This window comes from Rattus norvegicus, unplaced genomic scaffold, assembly GCF_021556685.1.
Source record: "Rattus norvegicus strain SHRSP/BbbUtx unplaced genomic scaffold, alternate assembly SHRSP_T2T unassigned-0000077, whole genome shotgun sequence".
Classification (NCBI taxonomy): domain Eukaryota; kingdom Metazoa; phylum Chordata; class Mammalia; order Rodentia; family Muridae; genus Rattus; species Rattus norvegicus.
The window spans coordinates 4,533-12,500 of record NW_028238810.1 but is presented as its reverse complement, the minus strand read 5'-3'; positions in this window follow the sequence as shown (position 1 = coordinate 12,500).

Genomic DNA, 7,968 nt, shown 5'->3' with positions numbered 1-7,968 from the left:
ACTTGACTCCATTTTCCCCTCTGAGAACTGGGTTTGGATCTGTTGAACGCAGGCAGGCCCTCGGTTTTGAAACAAACAAACAAACAAACAAACAAACAAACAAACAAACAAACACACCAAAAAATATTTAAAGCAGGCAACAACTGCCTGCACGCCAAGAGACTGTTGACTCCTCTTTGGAGATAGTACGATGTGAAACTTGCTTAATACAGTAGAGTCCACACAACACAAAGGGAACACTTTAACAAATTATGAAGGAGAGAGGGGGGGGGTATGTTTATCTACCTCCTCTTGTTTCTCAGACTAGAGATTTCATCTTCCTCTGTCTCTCGAGTGCTGGTGGCTTTGCTGCTGGTTTGGGGGGGGGGGGTTGGGATAGGGATAGGAAGAGAAAAGGCTTGAGTGCTGATTTTAAAGCTCTCTCTCTCTCTAAAGCTCTCTCTCTCTAAAGCTCTCTCTCTCTCTCCCCCCCTCCTTCTCTCTCTCTTTACACACACACACACACACACACACACACACACACACACACACACACACACACACACACTGGAGAGGAAGACAGGAAGACCTATCTAGATGCAACGTGAAGAAGGCCTATGTCAGATGAGTTAATGGCTAGGGAACTGTTAGCTGGCTAGTCTGCCATTTTGTTGCAGTTGCTAGTATTATAAGGACACTTTCTCATTGGTTGTTTCTGCTGTTGCTGCCAGAATTCATTACATATTCTGTTAGGCTCTTCTGTGTGATAACACACTCAGAAACCGAACACTGTAGGAGTCAGTCTAACTGCTTTCTTTGTTGTCTAGTTACCCGCAATAATCTTGGACCTGAACTGAACACCCAGCAGCACTTCCCGCACCCACCCATGTATAAGCTTTTATAACCTGGACCACCAACACTAGAGCGACAGGGCAGACAGAGACTATTTGGAACCGGACTTCCATTTTGAGTTTTTGTTTGTGTTCTTGTTTTTTTCTCCTGTCCTGTCCTGTCCTGTCCTGTCCTGTCCTGTCCTGTCCTCTCTGTCTGTCTGTCTGTCTGTCTGTCTGTCTGTCTGTCTGTAAATCCACACATATAGTTCTTTCCACATCTTATATCTCAAAACAAATAATGCTTGCTGTGATCCTCATTTCATTCAAGGGTACTACTCTCTAGACCAGAGGAGCCCCCTTACAATTCTCCACAGGTAGTGATGACCGGAGTGTTCAGTGCGACTAAGCAGGAATTATATGGTTGCCGCCATTATGCTTGATCTTACCGAAGGTAGGGTTGCGGGGCATGGTTGCCACGATGGCGACCAGTAGACCGTGATTGAGGAGACGGAACAATAATTAACCTACAATTCTCCCTCTCGGTCAACTGTTTCTCTGTCACTCTCTGTCTCTCTTCCCTCCTTCCCTCCCCCGTCTCTCAGACCTGAATGAGCATTGGAACTAAAGTAAATGTACATGTGAAAAGAAGCCAGGTGTGGTGCTGCATGTCTTTGATTGCATCACTTGAGAGGTGAAGGTGGGTAGAACTCTGTGAGCAGGCTGCAGACCTGATCCAGGTACTGATTTCCAGGGCTTTTGTGCAAAGACCCCTGACTCAACTAAAGAAATGAGGAGGAAAATAAAGAAACAGATACAATTAACTTGGAATAAACCAAACAAACTAAGAAAAAGGAAAGGCAGTAATGGAGTGGCCTGGCTTACAGAGGAGGGGCAGACATTTATCTGCCATTGCCTCCTCGGTTGAACACACAAACACACGCATGGGGGAGGGGGGAGAGACAGAGACAGAGAGAGACAGAGAGACAGAGAGAGGAAGAGAGACAGAGACAGGGAGACAGAGAGAGAGACAGACACAGAGAGAGAGAGACAGACAGACAGAGACAGAGAGACACAGAAAATTCGATCTCTCTCTCTCTCTCTCTCTCTCTCTCTCTCTCTCTCTCTCTCTCATCACAGGCTGAGCTCAGGGACAGTGAGTTCCACACTCACTCAGAGAAAAACTCTGTCTCCAGTCACCCTCACCCACACGCCTTCAAAATGATCCATTGTACTATTTTAGATTTATGTCTGAGGAGCCCCTCTCCCTCCGCCTCCTCCTGTTACGTTGTAGAAACGTTTAATCCCAAACAGGGCTTCTCTCCTACCCTGCCTTGATGATTCTGTTCCTGGATAAAAGATACACAAGCTTTATTATCTACAGGAAGCCTTAAATAGCACTAGAAGACCTGGGCAGGCAGATATCTACCCTCTAGGTTGTTAGTTTTGGGGGTTTTGTTTGTTTGTTTGTTTTTGTGTTTTTTGTTGTTGTTTTTAATTTTTTTAGATTTGTTTTTTATTTATCTGAGTATGCTGCAGTTATCTTCAGACACACCAGAAGAGATCAATCAGATCTCATTACAGATGGTTGTGAGCCACCATGTGGTTGCTGGCAATTGAACTCAGGACGTCTGGAAGAGCAGTCAGTGCTCTTAACCGCTGAGCCATCTCTCCAGCCCCTGTTGTTGTTTTTTGTTTTGGTCAAAAACCTGGATTCTCGGGGTTGGGGATTTAGCTCAGTGGTAGAGCGCTTGCCTAGCAAGCGCAAGGCCCTGGGAAGAGCAAGGTCCCCAGCTCCGGAAAAAAAGAAAAGAGGAAGAAAAAACAAACAAAACAAACAAAACAAAAAAAAACCCTCTGGATTCTCAGGAGCTGTGTGGTGTGTCCTCTTATGTTCTGGTGCCCTCTTCTGGCATGCAGACATATAGGAATCAGAGAGAGCCCACATTTTTGTCCAGGAACAAACAAACTGCCAAACTGCCAAACAAACAACAAAGGATTGTAGGTTTTGACTGGCTCTGTAGGTTTCAGAGAAAGGCAGGGCAGACCTCTGTGAGTTTGGGACTAGACTACTCTACCGAGCAAGTTCCAGGGAGGGATTCCACAGGAGCACAGTGGACTGGACAAAATTTTGACTTTGTAATTTTATTTTTTGCCCAATTGGGATTTATGATTTGATTGTCACAAAACTTATACCTTTCATTTTATTTTATTTTCGGCCAAAATTTCATTTTCAGTTTCACTTCCGATTTAACTTTTAATTTCTTGTCGCGCTTATGTTCGGATCGAGTTAATTCTCTGGGGAGCTGTGCCCTTGCCACTGGTGCTGGCAGAAGGGGATCCCGAGATCTAGAGGTTCTGTGTGGTGGGCTGTGTGGCAGAGGAAAAAAATGAAATTAAGAACATATATAAATCTATGGATTTGTATAAGGAGAAACGTATGGTATGGTGGGAAGATGTAAGGGAGAGAAAAATAAAAAATAGATAGATAGATAGATAGATAGATAGATAGATAGATAGATAGATAGATAGAGTGATTCATGCTCCCAGCCTCCTATGTACAGAGTTCCCCGAGGCGTTTTTACTCGCCAAATAAAGACTGCGGTGTTTCCCAACACACCATGTGAATGTCCGTGGCTGTCGAAATTATTTCATTTATGTTTTTCACGTTTGTCGTCCGTGTCACTTCAAGGCCATTGTGACTTCAGTCTTGTTATTGATTCATATATGCTTTCTATTTCTTTTCATTTTTCAAAACCTTTTTGTCTAAATTGTATTTGTCATTCACCTTGATTTAAACATTTATTAAAGTCCAGTTTGCCATTTATTCGTATTTACTCGTATTTTATTATTATTTTATAAATTTATTCCATCATTTCGTTTCAGTCGTCTATATTTGCCCTTCATCTCGTTCCCGCTTTTCTTTTTTTTTCTTTTTTCTTTTTTCTTTTTTCAGAGCTGGGGACTGAATCCAGGGCCTTGCATTTGCTAGGCAAGCACTCTACCACAGAGCTAAATCCCCAACCCCGTCGTTCCCACTTTATGTCTGTTAACATTTAATTGTTTTATCTCCCTTGTCCTTCTGTGTCCCTCGTCTTAATTTCTGCTTTATTGTTTTCTTTTTTTTTTAAATTTATTTATTTAACGCATGTGAGTACACTGTAGCTGTCTTCAGACACACCAGAAGAGGGCATCAGGTCTCATTACAGATGGTTGTGAGCCACCATGTGGTTGCTGGGATTTGAACTCAGGACCTCTGGGAGAGCGGTCAGTGCTCTTAACCGCTGAGCCATCTCTCCATCCCATCTGTTTTATTGTTTACATCGCACTTACTCTGTTTTTATGGCGATCTATTAACTTTTTTCCATGTCAGTCGTCGGTATCTGTTGATCACCTTGATTTTTTTTTTTTCTTTTTTCTTTTTTTCGGAGCTGGGGACCGAACCCAGGGCCTTACTCTTGCTAGGCAAGCGCTCTACCACTGAGCTAAATCCCCAACCCCGATCACCTTGATTTTTGTTTTATTGTTTATTCACATTGACTCTTTATTCATTATTATTTTTAAGTAAAATAAAATAAATAAAATTTAAATATGGTAAAAATATTTGTTAAACAGATATTAAAAGGGAGGTCTACAGCAGATTTTTAAACTAACGGGCACACACACACACACACACACACACACACACACACACACACACACACACAAATTTCTCCCAGAGGTCCTGAGTTCAATTACCAGCAACCACAAGGTGGCTGACAACCATCTGTAATGGGATCTGATGCTCTCTTCTGGTGTGTCTGAAAATAGCTACAGTGTACTCTTACGCATAAATAAAATAAATAAATCTTTAAAAAAAATAAAATAAAATATGAGGTTGGCTCTCTTTGCTCCTCTCTTTGCTCTTTTGCTCTTCCTCTCTTCCCCTCTTCCCCTTTGTCCCTTCTCTCCCCATTCCCCTCCCAAATTCTCTCCACGTGCTCATGACTGGCCTTTACTCTCTTCTTCTACCTTTCTTCTCTCATTAAACCTCTCCGTGGAGGGGGAGGGGTGTGTGTGTGAGTGGGGGGAGGGGGGAATGAGGTTGACCAGTCTTCCTGTGTAACAGAGGTTTAAAAGGAGGCTGGTCGACAAAACGTTTTTTTGTGGTTTTTATCTCTCTCTCTCTCTCTCTCTCTCTCTCTCTCTCTCTCTCTCTCTCTCTCTTTCTCTCTCTCTTAATCAACTCGGAAGTCGATCTGCTGTCCCTTTTATTAAAAGCCAAAGTATTAAGTGGCGAGCCGATGTTTCAACTTTCACCATTCTGTTCCTTTCACCAAAAAGAGGGGGTTCTTTGGCTTTTCCTTTCCTTTTTGAAACAAAACGAAAGGAGGAGCTCGACCAGTTGGCCTAGCTTCCCTGTTCCTTTTCCCTCTTCCACGGTATGCTCGATGAAATAAAGTAAATAAATGAAGTTTCTAGTTATGTATTTGTTTGGGAGACCCGAACTCTCTCTCAAGAGAGAGTTGCATCTTCCCGCTGCCGCCCCCCCCCCCCCCACACACACACAAGGCCTCCTCCCTGTATGTGGGGGGAGGGGGAGGGGTGGACAGGAGCTAGCTGAGAGGGGGTGGGGTGGGGCGGGGCTGGAGAATATGCAGGTTCCTGAAGGTCAGTCGGGGAAGTACTGCTGCTGCCCTAGCACGCTTCAGTGCCTCTTTAGAGTTTAGAGTTTTCTAAAGTTTTCTGCCTGAAATCAGCGAGTGATGATTTCACTGTGAAATGATGTCTGATCATCGCTCTCGCTGTCCTGTCAGGGCTCCGGCTCCTGGCAAATGTCTGACTGAAGGAAACCTTAGTTAGACTCACACCCAGCTGTTTGGAAATGGTAATGGAGTTGATAGCACACCCTGGGGGAAAGAGGCAGACTCCCTTTTTGCTCACTCTCAATTCCCAGCCTCGCCCTGCCAGCTCGGGGATTTCTAAGTAAGGGTGAATCTGGACCATATATGTACAGGGTTTGGCGTTTCTGATTCATGTTTAATGTTTAGTTAAATAAAGCTTGTCAAGGGCTGGAGAGATGGCTCCGAGGTTAAGAGCACTCACCGCTCTGCTCTTCCAGAGGTCCTGAGTTCGATTCCACAGAAACCACATGGTGGCTCACAACCCTCTGCAAAGGGATATCCCATGCACTCTACTGCCCTGTGTATGTGAAAAGGGCTTTAGTGTACTCAATGTAAGTGAAAATAAATAAGTAAACCTTTAAAAGAATGAAACAAAATGAAGCTTGCAAAGAAATTGAGCATCTTAAAATGCCAGGCACGTTTATCCGCTCCTTTTATTTTATTTCGTGTGTGGATCACATAACCACAGAGGTGGTTCCCCTTCCCTTAACCTCGACAGCCCAACTGGGACAGAAGTGCAAACTATCATCTACCTATCTGGGAGTGGAGTGGTTGGATACAGGGAGATGGAGCATTTGCAGTTAGTAAAGTTCTGATGTCGGTTTTTATTTCCTTTCATTTTTGGATAGATATCGGGAGCCTTTTTTTTTTTTAAGTACAAATTTTGTTTTCTGTGCAACATTCTGATCATAGTTTCCCATCGCAAAGCTCTTTCCAGATCCTTCCTCCCCATCCACCACCCCGTACTAACCCAGGCCTGCCCTTAGATGTGGTTGATGCATACCCAGGTGAGTCTCCATTGGAGAAAGGACGATATTCCCATCTCCTATGACTGTCAATGGCCGATGACCTAAATGCCAGTGACTTCGGACTTGACTCCATTTTCCCCTCTGAGAACTGGGTTTGGATCTGTTGAACGCAGGCAGGCCCTCGGTTTTGAAACAAACAAACAAACAAACAAACAAACAAACAAACAAACACACCAAAAAATATTTAAAGCAGGCAACAACTGCCTGCACGCCAAGAGACTGTTGACTCCTCTTTGGAGATAGTACGATGTGAAACTTGCTTAATACAGTAGAGTCCACACAACACAAAGGGAACACTTTAACAAATTATGAAGGAGAGAGGGGGGGGGTATGTTTATCTACCTCCTCTTGTTTCTCAGACTAGAGATTTCATCTTCCTCTGTCTCTCGAGTGCTGGTGGCTTTGCTGCTGGTTTGGGGGGGGGGGGTTGGGATAGGGATAGGAAGAGAAAAGGCTTGAGTGCTGATTTTAAAGCTCTCTCTCTCTCTAAAGCTCTCTCTCTCTAAAGCTCTCTCTCTCTCTCCCCCCCTCCTTCTCTCTCTCTTTACACACACACACACACACACACACACACACACACACACACACACACACACACACTGGAGAGGAAGACAGGAAGACCTATCTAGATGCAACGTGAAGAAGGCCTATGTCAGATGAGTTAATGGCTAGGGAACTGTTAGCTGGCTAGTCTGCCATTTTGTTGCAGTTGCTAGTATTATAAGGACACTTTCTCATTGGTTGTTTCTGCTGTTGCTGCCAGAATTCATTACATATTCTGTTAGGCTCTTCTGTGTGATAACACACTCAGAAACCGAACACTGTAGGAGTCAGTCTAACTGCTTTCTTTGTTGTCTAGTTACCCGCAATAATCTTGGACCTGAACTGAACACCCAGCAGCACTTCCCGCACCCACCCATGTATAAGCTTTTATAACCTGGACCACCAACACTAGAGCGACAGGGCAGACAGAGACTATTTGGAACCGGACTTCCATTTTGAGTTTTTGTTTGTGTTCTTGTTTTTTTCTCCTGTCCTGTCCTGTCCTGTCCTGTCCTGTCCTGTCCTGTCCTCTCTGTCTGTCTGTCTGTCTGTCTGTCTGTCTGTCTGTCTGTAAATCCACACATATAGTTCTTTCCACATCTTATATCTCAAAACAAATAATGCTTGCTGTGATCCTCATTTCATTCAAGGGTACTACTCTCTAGACCAGAGGAGCCCCCTTACAATTCTCCACAGGTAGTGATGACCGGAGTGTTCAGTGCGACTAAGCAGGAATTATATGGTTGCCGCCATTATGCTTGATCTTACCGAAGGTAGGGTTGCGGGGCATGGTTGCCACGATGGCGACCAGTAGACCGTGATTGAGGAGACGGAACAATAATTAACCTACAATTCTCCCTCTCGGTCAACTGTTTCTCTGTCACTCTCTGTCTCTCTTCCCTCCTTCCCTCCCCCGTCTCTCAG